General features: G+C 41.7%; 1 protein-coding gene across 2 annotated transcripts in view; it reads left to right on the forward strand.

The window, feature by feature from the left end:
* The window catches only part of COL22A1 (collagen type XXII alpha 1 chain), a 252829-nt gene that overhangs the window by 1613 nt on the left and 233815 nt on the right, over window positions 1-17401 (forward strand). The window contains exon 1 of one of the 2 annotated variants that reach the window (XM_054193252.1): window positions 187-349. The exons of the other annotated variant lie outside the window; for it this stretch is intronic. The gene's annotated coding sequence lies outside the window, so the exon portion shown is untranslated. Of the gene's footprint in view, window positions 1-186; window positions 350-17401 lie in introns of those variants that run through there. 2 annotated transcript variants of the gene reach the window in all.

Here is a 17401-nt window from a genome sequence, read left to right on the forward strand (position 1 = left end):
CCCTCTCCCTCTCCCTCTCCCTCTCCCTCTCCCTCTTCTCTCCTCTCCTCCCCCTGATGTCCCCCGCCAGGTCAGGGGTGGGTGGCCAGAGAATGCAGCCTTTTGCGCATCCCCGCTCTGTCACCAGCGTCTCCCTGTGAGCCCGTGTGTGCGCAGGGGGTGTTCGGGGGGGTGTGTGCCTGTGTGTCTCTCAGTGTGTCCGTGTGTCTGTCTGTGTGCTCCTGCCACATCCCCACCACACGTCCCCGCCTGGGCTGACCGCTCTGCGAAGCGCACCTCGGCTGTGAGCTGAGTTGGGCTCAGGAGCCGGGCACCGCTTCCCACTTTGGGTGGTGCTGTGTTTGTGCAGGTAAGAGGATATTTTTGGGTTTACAAGCCTGGTGAGTCTGAACACAACCTTTGCTTTCTCCGTTTCTTTTAATTTTTCCCTTGCACAGGAACGCAGCTCAAGTTCGGAAGAAGATTATTTTTTTTTTTTAAGTATGCAGACATGCAGGAACAGGATCTGTCTTTTACAAAGAAAATCCAGAAGGAACTGCGTTACATTATTTTTAATCTGGGTTTGTTTATTTTTTTCCTTAGTCAAAAAAGGTTTTCAGATCACTGAGTCTGCTTAAGGCAAGTCTGTCATCTGAATCAGGTCTGGTTCAGCCCTCGAGTTGTGATTAGTGGATGCAGAGTGCCTTCACTGCAGGTGATAAAGCAGAGACTGAGGAATGCGTACTGCCTTCATTGAGGAAAGCCATTGAAAAAGTTCAGAGATAACAGTAGGTTTACAGATGTCAAAATTTACATTATAATTACCGTTTTTAGTCTTGGTTCTCCTTATCCTATCTATCTTGGGTTTTTGATGACCTAACATCTTCTTGTACTCTGTCTGTTTGACACTTCACTTTCTATCAGTATGTGTGAATACCATGCCGTGTTCACAGGGTAATGTTTTCTTCAGTTCATGTTTATTACAAACATGCTGTACATTGCTTTCTAGCTATGGCCTCTAAGTCTCCCTCTAAGCTGCCTAATTCAGCAGTTCCTTCGCTTCTGTGTTTTTACATAGCTAGTGTTCTTAAAAAAGTGTCCTGGCTGCTTCACAGCTGACACTTCACAGGCATTAGTATGCACTCAGTGCTGTGCCTGTTTGCACGTATTTTGATTAAGACCTTAAAATAACACAGCCCATCTGCGCAGTGTGGACAGTAACGGAATCATTCTCAGGAAGATGCACCTGCAAAATCTGTCTTTGTAACTGTGTGCTTAATTTCCACCCAGGATTACTCTAGATGTGTGCCTGAATCTCCTTTTTTTTTTTTTGTATCATGTTTAGACATCTGATTCGAGGGAGTTTGTATAAATACTGAAGAATAAATACTAACTGATAAAATAGTAGAGGGAGTTTCTCAAATAGGTTAGGCAGGCGATTACAAGGTTTATTCCACTTCAAAAGCTCCATGACTTTTTATTTTTTAAGAGTAATCATTTAGTAGTTTTTACTGAAGTTTCAATCCTTCTATTAACTGTCATGCATATTTCCCAGCATGATGCTACTATTCTGAATATACAAAGACTATGCTCTTTGTCCACTGTTGGGTTGGTGCTCTGAAGTAACTTACAGTAAGACACATCATGTACATGAAGATATATATTCAAATTTACATCAGTGAAGTGTTTATGGAATATTATTACAAAAGATAGTTCTGAGTATGCATTGCAGATTCACTGTTTAATTAGTGTTTTGTGTTGCTATTCCTCCTAATAAGAGACAAGGTGTTGTTTTGGGATCCTTTCTGATGAGATGGAGGATCGGAGAAGTTAAGAATCCCATTCTGAATTTAGCAATGGGCAGCCTGCCAACTGATGAATAACATCTGGTTTGGGGTAGATTTATTCCAAGTAACTTGCAGAAGGGCAGTCCTCAACACATTGCAAAGTGAAGGGAAGAAACCAGGTCTTCTGACCTCCAAAACCAGCAGATGATAGTGCCGATCTCTCCTGGGATCAGTTTGGGGCCAAATCTTTCTTGTTTTATCCGTGCAAATAGTATTCTCTCTAATTTGAGTGATTGTCTCTCAAATTTGAATGAGAGCAACAGCATGAAAGAGAAGAGGCTTTGGGTTGGAATAATACATCTGATGGAGGACTTATTGTGGGGGAAGTATAGGTATGACTCATGATATGACTCAGTAAGGTGGAAGGACAAGGTCCCCAAAGGGGACCTAACAGAGGGAGACTTAGGTGGAAGGATTAGTTTGTTTCTGTGGTCTGTGGGAAGAATTTTCTGAGCTCAAAGACCCAGACAATGTGTGGGTGAGCATGTCTGTAGCACCTATACATACACATAAGTCTTTTCTTACTTCTGCTGACATTTCCTACAATTTTAGGGCAAACACCTTTGCTACACGCCGGAGTAAGCTTTTGATTCTGAAGATGATGATAGTGAAAATAACAGGAATAAAAGAACACTTTTGTTTCCAGCATGCGATAACTTTCTTGATAAAATACATTTCTGAGATTTGCTCGGTAATTATCTTGGCTTCAAAGGATATTTCAATTTGTCATACTGCAACACTTTCTTCTAAAACCTGTTTTGATTAATCACTGCTGGGTGATTGCAATTCCTCCCTTTAAAAAACCATTCTTTGGTTTTTCCTCAGAATGAGGAGCAAAACCTTTAAGAAAAAACCTGCATTATATCAATGTCTTGTCTGTACCATCATACCTGAATAATATGGGTGATATTGGGCTATTTCAGCTGTTCAGGCAATGACGAATTTCCCAATCTTTCTTAGATAAACTTTAATTATGTATTGTCTCCCATGACACTACAATATCCCTTTCCAACCTTCCCGTTTTCCCTAGCAATTAAGATGTGGCAGTGCATTTCTACCTGTTTGTAAACCTGTAAAAGCTGGTCGTAAACCAGCTTTTTAGAGAGGAGCTATTCCTGCAGGTCTTTCTGTGGCCAAGTGAGTCTAAAAACAGGAATGCTGGGTCCTTATTGGATACTGAACACTTTCTTTTAGGCACTACCCACTGTCACGAAGATGTTTGGGAGCATGAGAGCTCAAGTTTTGGGAATGAGGAAAGGGGGAGACAGCATCAAAACTGTAACTGAGGAACTGGGAACATATTTTGAAATTCTTGTAGCAAATATAGGTAGAACAGGAAAAGAGCAGGAAAATTAACATATGAGTAACTATGCAATCATATTCAGACCCAAGCTCACGCTGTGAATTTCCTCCATCATATACTTCATTTTACTTGGTGTTTTCCTAATGGCTTGTTCCAGCTGCTGCTGAACGTTTTGTGATCCCCTTCAATGGAAGTCGCATCAGGCTTCTGAAGCTGGCACGAGCAAAGCTCGGCTGAGATCACTCTGTCCCAGCTCAATTAGTGGATCCAAGCAGAGGCATGTATTTTGCAGAGAGAGAAGTTTCTGCTAAGATCTCCCATTGTGATTTTGGGAGACTTACGTGTCTTAAGCCCTGAAGTGGTCTGCTCAAGCTGCACTCAGACTTACATTCTCGTTGGCAAGCAAGTATGAGATCTTGTGAGGTAATAAATCATAACATTTACTTATACAGTTTTCCATTTCAAATTGTGTTTAAAAAACACTGCTAGGTTTTGGGGTGTTTTTCAGAGGAGAGGAGGTTTTAGTCCTAACGATCTTGATTTGTGAATGACATCAAGGGTCAGTAAATTACAGGTGAAGTTAAGGATTTTTGCCTTAACATTATGTCTAAAAAGCCCACTGGACTGTAGCCAGGGGCCATGGACGGAGGATGTTGCTCTGGCAGATGTGCTGCATGGTCTTTAACAAGTCACTGAATCTGTGCACAGTCAGTTCTTCCCCCTGTGAATAGAGATAATATTAGAAGGAGGTCTTACATCAACTGTGACCTTGAGATACTAAAAACGAAAAAAAAGAAAAAGAAAAGCATTATGATTTCTTATTAATTGAGTAATATATTCTCTAATGATAGGCAGCATTTCCAGAATTCGAGTCACAAAGAGAGACTAGCTGGATCCAATTTTGGGGAAATATGGAATGACTTATCCTCTAACATCTTTCTCCCTGGTAAAAAATGATAAAAAAAATCTGGCCACAGCTGTTTTATGTAGGGCAATGAGGCCCTGGGAACCCAGATTTACCCTGGCATGACTCTGAAACCATGAAGAGTAAGGAAGCTGCAGAATGGGGCAGGCTGGCTCCCCTTTTTTGTGTCCTAGACATGTGCATGAAGCTACCTTACTGAGCTTCCAGCCCACTTCCGTGAGTCTTGCAGTGTGTCTGTACTCCAGTTATTGAGAAATGCAAACAAAAATGACATGGTCTTCTATTCAGAGATAGTAATGCAACACTGAGAACCCTACAACCCTTGTTTTCATAGAATCATAGAATCATAGAATGTGTTGGGTTGGAAGGGACCTCTAAAGGTCACCTAGTCCAAGCCCCCTGCAGTCAGCAGGGACATCTTCAACTAGATCAGGTTGCTCAGAGCCTCATCAAGCCTGGCCTTGAATGTCTCCAGGGATGGGGCCTCCACCACCTCTCTGGGCAACCTGTTCCAGTGTCTCACCACCCTCATTGGAAAGAACGTCTTCCTAATGTCTAATCTAAACCTGCCCTGCTCTAGTTTAAAACCATTGCCCCTCGTCCTATCGCTACGTGCCCTTGCAAACAGCCCCTCCCCAGCTTTCTTGTAGGCCCCCTTCAGGGACTGGAAGGCCACTATAAGGTCTCCCCAGAGCCTTCTCTTCTCCAACAGAAGTTTTCCATCTCAGGACTTTTCCTTTCCTTTATATGATCTCCTTTGTGCTTGCCGATGCTGGCTGCCATGGGGGCTGTCACCAGCAATTACAACACCCAGGTTGACAATCACAGTGGAAGAGCTTGGCCAGGAGCGTGGGGGTGAGCGTGCACTGATTTCTTCTCCCCATTCTGCTTCTGATGTCCAGCTCCACTGACTAGGCTGAAATATTTTATCACATGAATATGATCTGCAAAACAGGACTGACAGTTCTTGTTGAGGGAAAAGCTGCTTATTCGTTCCTAGTCTGAATATGAGGGTGGGAGGGGGCTGGTAAAATTTCTTTTTCAGCATCACTGAGAGGTCTATGGAGATTAAATAGCCGATACTCCACCAGCAATGAAACAGTATGTACATATTATTACTGCCTTGAGAAAACTGTTCCAGGGTTGGCAGTAGGTGGGTATATCACCTGCCAGGGATTTGTGGTATAGATTAGAGATTTAATCTGGATTGGGGAAAAGAAGAAACAACCTACCTCTGTAATAAACATTACTGATATACAACAGATATATTGCTTCCTACTGGTTAGTGGAAAATTAGTTTCACATCACAGGTGATGCAAGTAGTGAGATGAATTTTGTTTCCTTGTGCTGCTAGAAACAACCTAAAAAAAAAAAATAAAGAAGTTTATTTGCTTGGGAGATGGGAAGCGGGCTGTTACCTTTCCGTATTATATTGAGGTTTTCATTCGAAATACCCGGTATCTTTGTGTACAGTGACAAACAAGAGCCTGAGATTTCTGGAAGTGTTTTGACTTTAAAAGGCGTCTTCCCGTGAAACAGTATGAAGACTCTTTAAAAAGTTCCCATTTCTTACCTACTATGGAGGAAATTTAGCAATAAAGAGAAGGCAGGTGCCCGTCAGCCCTGGCATTTGCTTGCAAACTCTTGAGCTACAGAAATAGCGAAGCAGCCGGTCCTGAGAGCCCGCTGAAGAGTCACAAATCCCACATCAGGGTGTATGTGGCTGCAGAACGGGCCAAAACGTGCAAAACCTGGAGCCGATCTGGTTCCAGGTGAGAAACCTTCTCCAAGCTGTGTAGCCTTGACAGTTCATTAGGAACGAATGAAATTGAGTTATGGGTCATATTTTGCAAGGGCCGTCAGTCCTGATTATGCAGTTGTCTCGTTTTCCTTTGCTCGGGGAGTACTGCTATCGCAGAGCTTATCTCCTATGCAGTACATGTAAGCTATCCTTCTCCAGCCTATCAGAATCTATTTACTTTACATTGATTCAGTTCCTTAGAAATTAATCTTTGTTTCTTTGTAAAATAGAAAGATCCCTTGAGTTTGGTTTAAGCAACTTGATTTGATTATTGTTATGTCCCGAATATTGATTGTTAAGTGATTTTGATAAGAGATGCCAAAACTGCCATATTTCACATCACATTTGAGGGGAAGTTCAAGCCATCGACAGTTTTAAATATTTTTGGACTCGTACTCTTTGATCTCAGCTTAGCCAACACTTGGTTGTGGTTTGACGGCTTGTTACCCAAGTGCGATTTTTGCAGGGCTGTTTGCTTAACTGTGTTGAATTATGTTCCTGTTGGCAGCATCCAGTTATTTCTTTCCAGAGAAACCAGGTTTATATTGATTGTCATAAGAAGAATTATTCTGCATATCAATTGCAAAGATTTCCTTTGAGCTGGAAAGTTTAGAGCTGGGGGTATCAGGGGGAATTCTGTTGGCTCCACGTTTAGTGTAAAACTAATTACCACTTGTACGACAGAACTTCAGTAATTCCAATTTCATCAGCAGATAAAGGCTACAAATAATCTGCATGGACTCTCTTCATTACCACTGCAGTTCTTAGAAATGAAGCAACAGCTGGTACCCATTTCGAAGCACTTCTTGTACCGGGCATCCCTGCAACCCTTTATCTGTTTCAGTGGTAGGGCACAGTTTTTCTCCACAGTAAATTAAATACCCCATAAATACCCCGATGAAATGATAAGGTAGGAATGCAAAGGAGCGCATGGTTTTTCAGTCTGTTGTAGTACTTGATAAGAGAAGGGTGCTCAGTGCTGACCGTTGCAAAATGTACCAGAAAATCTTCAACAAACCCCATTGACTAGATCTAGACGGGGTGGTCAGGCACAGCGGTTTTAACTCCTGACTGGGAAATTAAAAATGCTAAGAAGCAGCACGGCGCAGCCCTTCTGTAGCGCCCGAAATTCAGCTGGTCTTTTGCGAGTGCTGGCAAAGCTCAAATCTGCCTCATTTATACGATCTGCTGCATCACAGCCCAGAACATGGGACCTGATGGTTTCGTTCTGCAACAGCCAGTGACTTTGTGTTCCTACAGCCGGAATAAAGAAAAAAAAAAATCATTCTTTTTGTGAAGGACAACGTTTTAGCATAGATCATAAAACTGTTGAACTGCTCTGGGAGGCTGGGGCAGGGGTGAATCGCTCATTCCTAGCAGATGGGTTGACAACCTTTGTTGAAGCCTGACATTTCATAAGCCACCTTGTGCTTGAGTTGCTTCAAACCAATTTCCCCTGTCCTGCTTTGCTGTTTAATTATGGTACCACCTCTAGAGTATTTCTAAGAGTGGGTTTTATGTATTCTGGAGGCTTTTCTTAATTATATGGTAAGTACTTTTATGACTGGTACCTGAAATTAAAACAGTTTACAAGTGGGCTTATTTTAGCTTCTTTCTTTACCATCTCTTGGGTTTATTACTGAGTGCATTTTCTGTTCTTTTTTTCATTCAAGTTATTTGTGCATTTCTGAGTACTTTCTTCTTCTTTTTAATTCACTGTTCTGTCTTTTTTATTGCCTTCTTCAACTTTTATTTTTTTTTCCCTTTTCAGTAGGTATCTCTATTGTCATATTTTCTTCCCTTAGCATCCTTTTCACTTCCCTTAGCAGCTGTTCCCAGATGATAGGCCATGACCCCAGGAAGGCTGTGGCAGTTATGAGTGGGCTATAAAATGAAGTTGCTAATTTTAGATGTGGGGATACAGGGAAGCTGGAGAAATGCTGCTTTCCAGGACACTATCTGATTTAGCTGTTTACTAACATAGAGAGAGATCACCTTTCCTTCAGCAGTTTCTGAGCTCAGACTGGTAACAGCACGCAGCAAGACAGGTAAAGCATAAGTACCCTTATCCTGATTCCACCGGTATGACAAACAATGTAAAAATATTTACTCTTACTTCAATTTCTCCTCATTTCCGTAGGATGATTCATCTGACCTGTTTGAAATGCAATACTCCCTAGAAGCGTCTGCTCTTCTCTATGGATTATAAAGGGCTGCTAGGTGGTTGACTCAGATACAGACAACTACACTGTAAATCTCTGTATTTGGTCAGATTAATCCCCATAATTTCAATAAGGCCTCAGAACATCTCTCAGCAGCGTTAACTAGCAGGACTGCCTTCCCCAGAGGCAGGCTGGCGGGGGGTCCATGGCTGTTGACCAACATGCGGTGGCATCTCTCTCTCTCTCAAGAAATAGCACTGCAGAGAAGTTTTGTATTGATTAAAACCACCAGAGCACTTTAGACGAGCAGGAGGATCTGGAATAGCTGTAGCAGGGTGATGTGACAATTTTATCCCAGGTATCAGATTTAGGATCTTTCAGGAGACACATGGTGGGGCAGTGATGTCATGTGGCTAAGTGCTCTGTCATGTATAGATGCTATAGGAAGTATTAGGCTGTTAGGCTGCACTTTATATTAAAAAAGCTCTTCCCTCTCTCCTCCAGGGCTCATGCAGGAGGAGGGATTACATTGGCTTTGGGGAATACTAGCCTTTGGGTTGATTTAGTTGCCCCCTGTAGCCTATTTAAGACAATACTGACATGAAGGCAGTGTTTCTCTTGCATTGAAACCAGCCAGCAAAAATAATTGCTGGAACATGGCAATAATTTTCTTTGAAACAGGCACTTAGGTGAATGAACATTTCACTTATTCCTCTTATAAATGAGATACTGTTTATTAATTCTGATTCATCATTAAAAGGCTCCACAGAGCAAGGATTTTTCCACTCGCAGTCCTATGCTGTCTGCAAAAATTGGCCCTTTATCTATGAAGCCCCTCAATTAAATAACAGCATCAACAGATCAAGAACGCTCTTGATCCGTGCCTGGGTGGGAGGATCCATGCCCTTGTGCATACAGCTTTTCTGCCTCATTACCAGCTCTTCTTGTTTAGCTAACTTGTTTGCCTGATCAGATGATAAGCACTAATTCCTTCTCTGTTCTGTGACACGATGCTGTGTTGGATGGCATGGAAGCCGACAGGAGAGTTTTTCTCCTTAAGTGCTCTCCTTAAGAATGGGAAGGGTGAGGAGTCTCTTAATCCCCTTTGAATCCTTTATGTACTCACAGAATTTGTGAAATCCTGCCTATTAGATTGTGAACTCTTTTGGCACAGGGATCATGCCTGGTAAACGGGGCACCCTTTGCTCCTGTCCCAGCAAAAAAAATGTGGGAGAGGAGGGCTTTCCTTTTGGTGCAAGACTTGGACTGCTGCAGTGAGTTTAATTCCTGCTCTGTCACAGTAACCTTAGGCAAAACAAATCCAAGCCCCCTGTGTGAAAAATTGGCATTTTAAAGACCATAATCTTTTATAATCTTTTTTCATCCCTTCAGGACCTGTTTCGAATTCAGTTCATAACAGAGACTTGCGGGGAGATGTATCCAGGTGGAAGACTTGAGGCATGGTGGCACCTTGAAGATCAGATGAGGGAGCATTTTATTTTAGGACTTTAAAAGGGTCACTCAGGATAGAGAAACCTGGAGGAGCTACAATGGGTAAATCCCCCCCCACCCCATGGGATGAGGAGGAGAATGGAAAAAAAAAAAGTAAAACTTGTGGGTTGAGATACAGACAGTTTAGTAGGGCGGCAAAGAAAGAGAGAATAATAATAATAATAACCACAATAAAACAATAGACAAAACAAGTGATGCACAATGCAATTACTCACCAACCGCCAAACGATGCCCAGCCCGTCCCTGAGCAGGGATCACTGCTCCCCAGCCAAATTCCCCCAGTTTATGTACTGAACACAGCGTCATACGGTATGGAATATCCCTTTGGCCAGTTTGGGCCATCTCTCCCGGCTGTGCTCCCTCCCAGCTTCTTGTGCTCCTCCTCGCTGGCAGAGCATAGGAAACTGAAAAGTCCTTGACTTAGTATAAGCATTACTTAGCAGGCAACTAAAACATCAGTGTGTTATCAACATTATTCTCATCCTAAAGCCAAAACACAGCACTATACAGCTGCTAGGAAGAAAATTAACTCTATGGCATCCGAAACCAGGACGGCGATACTCAGAGTTATGCTTCAGGATGCTTAAGCACGCTAAAAGATTTGGGGAATGGATTTGTCCAACCTACCCCTATTTGTCCCACCATCTGCCTGTGCTGTTTATTCATCGACTAACTCCCTTTTCTGCCTGAAAACCCCTGTCTGGGTAACTTCTTATGTTGCTTGGGAGCTGTGACAATGGCAGGAGCACCACCCGGACCCCTGCGCAATAGATGAGTGACCAGAAGGGTCTGGTGGGTTTTATACTAGGTGTCACGACTCCCTGTTGTCTTACTGGGTTTTAAAGAGAGTCAGTTCTTACCTGTTCACGCTTTTGGCATTGCTGCTGTTTCAGTGTGTTGCCTGCTGCCAAAAGCAGAGTCTTCTTCCTGGGCATCTGGGTGACTATTGGGCTTGTTTTATCCTTTTAAAGGATGCACATTGAAGCAGCGCTGTCCGTTGGTCCTGGGAGTTGGGCAATCTTGTGTTTTACTGGAGATGGTCCTTTTCAGCCCATGGTTTATCACAAAAGACAAGCTTCTGGCCTTTCTGGAGAAGTCAAATAGAATCACAAAAGACTCATAAATTTCAGACCCTGGAGTATAAAATCACTTTGCTATGTATCACAAAACTTGAGAAGAATAAGATGAAAAGCCAAACTCTGCAAAACGGGGTTGTGAGGAATTAGGAAGCGGGTCAAATTTTAAAAGATTGTGCTATTATTTTCTAGGAGAAAGGAGAAATCAAGTAGCCATGTCTTATTAAATAAAAAAATTAGCCTGACACTTGAAGGAGAATAAACACTTAACTCTTCCTTCAATGATTCCCCTGAAGTGAAAGTTCTAAGATGCATTTGAAAATGCATGCTGCTTCCTTTGGTGACCATATAGAAAAATAAAGGTGTGTATCTCTCTTTCAGTACCTGCTTGTACGCCATAGGCTGTGGGATCCCAAGTCCCTACCTTTTAATAAAAAAGTTGGTAATGAATATAAGTAGATTTTCTGGATGGGTGGGAACTCAGGGATGACCCAGGGATTGCTTTATATTCAGCTCTTTATTTAAGGCACAGACATCCTTTTCTCCAGGTTCTTTTATTGTATCACCTGCGTTTGGGGAAAGGCCTCTGACCTTGTTCATGCTGATGCTTTCCTAGACAGTAAAAATCGATTCTTGGGCATATGGCTTAAACGCTGTCTGAACGTAATGGGAAACCAAGATAGGAAAATTGATGCAATCCTTCCCTTAGGTTTAATGCTTTCTGGGAATAAATCCATGAAGTCGAAGAAGGGCTCTGTCACCTCCAATAGTTATCTGTGATTTAAGCTTTCAACAGTGTGTTTGGTGTTATACAGACTTAAGTGGAAAATAACTCCCCAATTTATTGAGGTTTCTACCATGGTGTCTTTATTTAGGGGCAGATTCTGTCATTCCAATAAAAAATTATGGAGTGCTTTCATCTGCTAAGAGGTATGGTGAGATACGAGTGGGACTGTCTGAACATTGATCTTTTTGCAAGCTGTGTTACTAAATCAGCAGAGCTAGCAAAGGCTGTAGTCATTTCTGAGTCACATAACTCAGGGTGTGGTATTTAAGGAAAAATAATTGTCTGCGTTGGCTTCCACTGATGTGGTGAGTTCAGTCGGAACACTTGAAGTACTAAAAATACGTAATTTTTTAAATACGTAACATTTTAAATGCTTTCAAAAATTTTAAATGTAATGTGAACTGCATGTTTGAAATTATGACTTAAACATTTTTTAAGAGTTGTATATGAGAAGTTACGACAAAATAACGCACTCTGCTCTCTGCAGCAAAAGCAGGTGAGCTAGAACATTCCTGGCAATATCCTTTCTAGGTGATTGCATCAGGAAATGCTTGAAATTACAGACCAGAAGCCACTGACCTCTGATTGCCAGGCAGCAATCTGAGTTAAATGGGTATCTGCAAATATCAGTGCAGTCCCCAGTACATGAGTGCCGATACTGGGACCAGCGCTGTCTGCAGGCGAGAGGGATGCTAAGCAGTGCCCGTCTGTTGTCCTGGGCCAGGCGGGAGGCGAGGGCCGACATTGCCCAAGCGGTAATCATGGGAGGCATAGCAGCCGGGATAGCCCTTCGTGACCATCCTTCTCTTCTGCATTTGTGGTGGCCGTGAGGCTACTTTGGTCCCTGGGAGGGGTAGAGCAGATCCCAAGTTCTGCCCACATCCTGCCCGTCCCTGCCTGTTTACTCGCGGGGCTGTAGCCTGCAAGAAAGGGATTCCTCTGCCGCAGGACAGAGCTCAGGAATAAGGTGGGTCTTCATGTGGCTGAGAGCCACATGGTGGGAAAAATACTTTTGCCTCCTCTCATTCTTTGCCTAAGCTGAGAAACGGGATAATATAATCCAGTCCTAGATGAAATCTTTGCATTTCCCCTCGAAATGTTCCCTCTGCTGTGAGTTTCACACTATGCAAAGGCAATGCTCCTATTTATAGCTTGTGGTTGAAGAGAAGTCTCTCATTAAGTAGAAGAGTCATCTTAGAGTAACTGTTGAATGGATTTAAATGCTTTGCTTACATATTTATTTTAAGAGCTTGTCCTCTGCAGAAAGGTGGGTCGGCCTCAGCGTTAGGGTCTGTGTGGCTTTATTTGTACTTTGCACTTGTGTAATTCCACTGGGGCTTTGGGGTTTTTCTTGTTGTTCGTTTTGGTTTGGTTTTTCTTTTTGATTTATGCTAACACATAGCATTGCAGCTGCACATCAGGATGGAGCCAGGCTCTGAGATAGCAGGGATTCGCTGCTACGAAAAAATAATTGATTCCTGCTATTTGGAATCTGATGAAACTGAAATGTGTTAAGGTTGAATACTTAGCCTGCACTTGCGTGATCTTTCCAATAACTCATGTTCCTTTGAAGTCGTTTCATTGTCCTGACTTTCCTGTTCTTGAATCGCTGCCAGTGAAACCGAGTCCTCCTGGTGTAATTCATAGGCAGGAGTCATAAAGCTGACACTCTTGTACGTTGGTATGTGGGGAAGAAACCTTTTTGCCTCCAGGATGTTATTAGGAACAAGATGACAACTTGCGAATATTTTCCAGGTATCATAATGCTTTAATATATTGGAATGTTGAATAACATTGGTGATAACATCACAGCAACCTGTGGCAGAAGAATTAGTGTTTCTGTTGCACTGAATTGCAGCTATCTTCGTTCTAGCTTAAGGTGGACATCAGGAGTCTTAATGCTGATGGCTGCATTCTGTCTTTTAACATTGTTTTTTTTGTCTTTTAACGCTTTCAACCTTACAGGGACACCTACAAAGTACACAAAACCAGGGAAAACACTGGTCTAATGGCTACTCAGTGGCATTTCTGTGGATATAATGGAATGCTTTATAAAAGTAGTGGACTAGCTTTTAGAAGAAATCTAATAGTACGTTATGAAGGATTTTTTTGTGGGTTTTGTTTTTCATGGTGAACTCTTCATAATTAGTGAAGTCACGGGCAAGTTAGACAAGCTGCTGCGTGTGAATAAATGAATCAATATGTCAAACTAATGTAGTGATGTGGAAAAGCAAGAAGCAGACTATTGCCAGTGAGAAGAGACTTGGGGGGCGTGCGAGCGGGTATGCTTTGCACTTTGCTCTGACAAACATTTTTCCACAGGCTTCAGAAGGGGAAGGTCTGCCTCCAGATTGAAGACCCACATTATGCTTTCAATCTTGTCTCTATTCTGTACAGCTCAGAGGGAAATTAAATTCTGTCTTCTCCAAGGGGAGCCCAAACGTGAAGTGCGAGAGTACTACTTCTCTCTCAGACTCGAGAGTCAAAGCTATTGTTCATGCAGATGGGAGCGCCCCAGAGAAGAGTTAAACCCACAGCAGTCTTCTGCTCAGGTGTTTGATTCGAGGAACCATCCCTGGAGGTATTTAAAAGACGGGTAGACATAGTGCTTAGAGATGTGGTTTAGTGATTTGTTTTGTCGAGAGTTAGGTTGATGGTTGGACTCGATATGAAAGGTCTCTTCCAACCTAGGCAATTCTATGATTCCATGAATATAGGAAACCAGCAGCACTCTCGTCTGGTCTCACATAGCTATTTCAAGGGGGGAAAAATACCTTTCAACAGATAAATGTCAAACATGGCTATTGTACTGCATGATGCTAATCATATAGGGAAGACGTGCCATGGAAAGGCATAATTTATGTAAGACAAACTATGTATAGTGACTCTCCAAAGCTTTAACTTCCTATGTAGTGTTGAAGTTTTGTTGCTTTACAGCACTTGCTAGTAAGTAAATGTGGGAAGACCAGAATTCTGGTACAGCAAATATTTCTCCAGATCTAACAGTTTAGGATTCTGAAACATTATTTCTTTTCCCATCCCCTTTATAGTGTTTTGGAACTTACACCAGTTATTGCTTTAAGTGTAATTCTCCTCGGATGTCCGATTTGCCTGAGAGATGTAAGTGTTTGTGCCGGCATGGCGTTTCACTGGAAATGAAAGCCACAGTTCACCAGTTTAGATTTAAGCCTACTGAATTTTTGGAGGGAAAATTCCTTCCCTGAATTTGGGAGTCACCCCAGCAACTCACATGCCATGCATGCCAAGTGGAAGCGGAAGGGTGGAAGCTGAATGGAGAGCAGGATTTTATGGGAAGGCCTGAGAGTTAGATACGTAAATAATGGCTGAAAAATGTACTTTCTTAAGTAGCTTGAAAAAATGTTTTCTAGTAAAAGTACACTGAATGCAGTTGCTATAGCTACCAGCAGGGTTTCGTGGAGAACTTCTTGAGGTACTTACTGTTTAGTTGTACACAAATGCATAGTTTTTCTTAGTCTGAGGATTCAGCATCACCTTGTGTTTGGATTCTCTCCTAAAGCATTTAAGCTGCCACTGGTAAGCAGCAACAGTGTTTAGAGTTTCTGGAGAAACTGGAAAAAGGTGAGGTTCTATGTTGATCTTGGGAATTCTTTTTTTTTTTTTTTTTCTCTTTATTGCACAAGTGAAACATTGCTAATGTAACTGAGCTAGTGTTTTATTTAATTTCTTATTTGCTTGTCTGCTTGGGGTTCTTTATAGGCTAAGGAATAGCTAATAGCTTTGTGGGGTTTTATGTTTGCCTTAGCAGGGAAAAGAATCAAATCCTTTAATTATTAACCAACAGCCTAGCAACTCGTTCTGGGCCCTAGAAGCCAGGGAAAGATTTCAGATTAAAGCATGACACTGCAAACAGAAGATGAATGCAATCATTCTAGAGATCAAGTACATCAGGCGATGATAACTGAGCACTTGAACAACTTTCTAGTTCTGGTGCAGGAATATTCTGTCTCATAAATCAAGACTGATGGCTCTCTAGAGCAGGAAAAGTACTGCAACTTTTGTGCAAGATATAGACGAGATACTGGTATTATTAAGACTAATTTTGGACTTGTGTTGGCCAGGAGGTCAGACTGTACATAATCGTCCCTTTCATCTGTAATAACCTATAAATAAAAGTTGTTCCCTGAATACATCAACATGAATACGAAAAACTTTCATACCTTAAATTAGGCCTTGTATGTATCCGTGGAAAACAAGTTATAACACCTATTTTTATATAACAAAGAGTAGGCTGTCAGTCTTGCTAACAGAGACAAAACAGCAAAACAAGCACAATCTCATAATCTTTTCTCTTTTAAAAAATTGGCAACAGACAGATTAAAACAGTTACTCTTCAGAGAACAACAGCGTGTGAAATATCGCTTATCTGCATATGGGGTAAATTCACGTGCATCTCTGCCCATCCTGGCGGTGTATTAGTACTTTGGCATTTTCCTTGGCATCAACAGGAAAGCAAAGAAAAGCACCTGCTTGCTGCTCAGTGGGGCAGGAAATCTAGTCACAGAAAAAGATGTAGAAAAGGCCAAGGTACGCAGGGCCTTTTTGTAATCTTTATTTTACTGGTGAGGACTGTCTTCAGTCCTACAAGTTCCTGAGCCTACTTGCAGAGTCAGTGAGAGTGATGCATTACCCACCGGCAGCTAGACAGTTGAACATCAGGGCTGATTTCATCCAATGCAGTTTATGGATACAGAAAATTCAGACCTTTTAGGCAATCCAGGATTCCACGAATGCCCCATAATTTTAGTTCCCACATCCATTATAATTCACCCAGAAACTGGACTAAATCCTGCACAGGATGTTCATAAGCTCTCTTTTTGTAAACTAGTGTAAAAATTCACAAAGACATTGCTTTTCCCAGCTCCACTTTGGTCCTTCTACCCAGAGCTGCTTTCCTGAGACAATTTCATCATTCAGGAAGGGGCATCTGTTTAGAAATCTAGATGTGCTTCTTCTGTTCCCCATTAGACAAAGACTTTATACTCAAGTCTTTTCACCCTCTGACTCTGAACTTGCTAAAGTTTTTTATTATTACCGTTACCATCTGTTAGCTGTTGCTGCTTTTGGCTGACTTTCTTATGTCACCTTGACCAGATAGACATATGCTGAAATATTGGTATCTGTTGAAATATCGATATCTAAATCTTAGCTGTTTGTCTAGATTCCTTTAATTGCATCTGGGGAAAACAAGCACTTCTTGTGAGTAGTTTGTTTATTTTACTCATCCTCCTTAGAATGAGATAAAATCAATGAGGCTATGGATTTTTTTTTTTTTTCTCCATGAACTGGAAAGGAGACCCATCCTGAGGAGCTCAAGTATAAAACCACATACGATGTTAGTTAGACACCTACAATCTAAACTTAAATGAGATAAATCCCAGTGAAAGCTCTGAAATGTCTTAGCAAATAGCCCAATATCTTAAATTTAAGACAGTATCTCAAATTCATCTTTAAAATCTGGAAAGGCACAGATGTAATTTGATTTAAGTTCCAGCACTGCTGCCTAAATGGGTCTCTTTTCCATTTCTGCATTTTTTCCATGTCCTTTCTCCTCCATCAAAGTTTCCAATTTTGCATTTGCTATTATTTTCCTGGTAAGTACTGCATGTCCTGCCATCTGATCCTGGCTCTATCATTGTCAGTTTTCTCTGTTTTCAAGGAAATACTTCTTTCCTGATTTCACCACAGAGTCCTTGGCCATCTACTGGAACAGAGCATGGATAAAGATGCGGTATCATAAAAGACCTATACCTAAAGATCAATACCCCGTTCCTGAGATAACAATTCAGTCTGCAATGTTGTCACCAGTTTTGGAATTAACGGGAACTTTGAAAATTTTTGAGTCCTTATCCATTTGAAAATATCCTCCCTCCAACTATCAAATAAAATCTGTGATATCTACTGTTGCCTACCCACTAGCTATCTCTTCTTTTGAGGTACAAATTCAGGATACTATATATGAAGAGGTAA

The sequence above is a fragment of the Rissa tridactyla genome, chromosome 2 (genome assembly GCF_028500815.1).
Source record: "Rissa tridactyla isolate bRisTri1 chromosome 2, bRisTri1.patW.cur.20221130, whole genome shotgun sequence".
NCBI classification, from domain to species: Eukaryota; Metazoa; Chordata; class Aves; order Charadriiformes; family Laridae; genus Rissa; species Rissa tridactyla.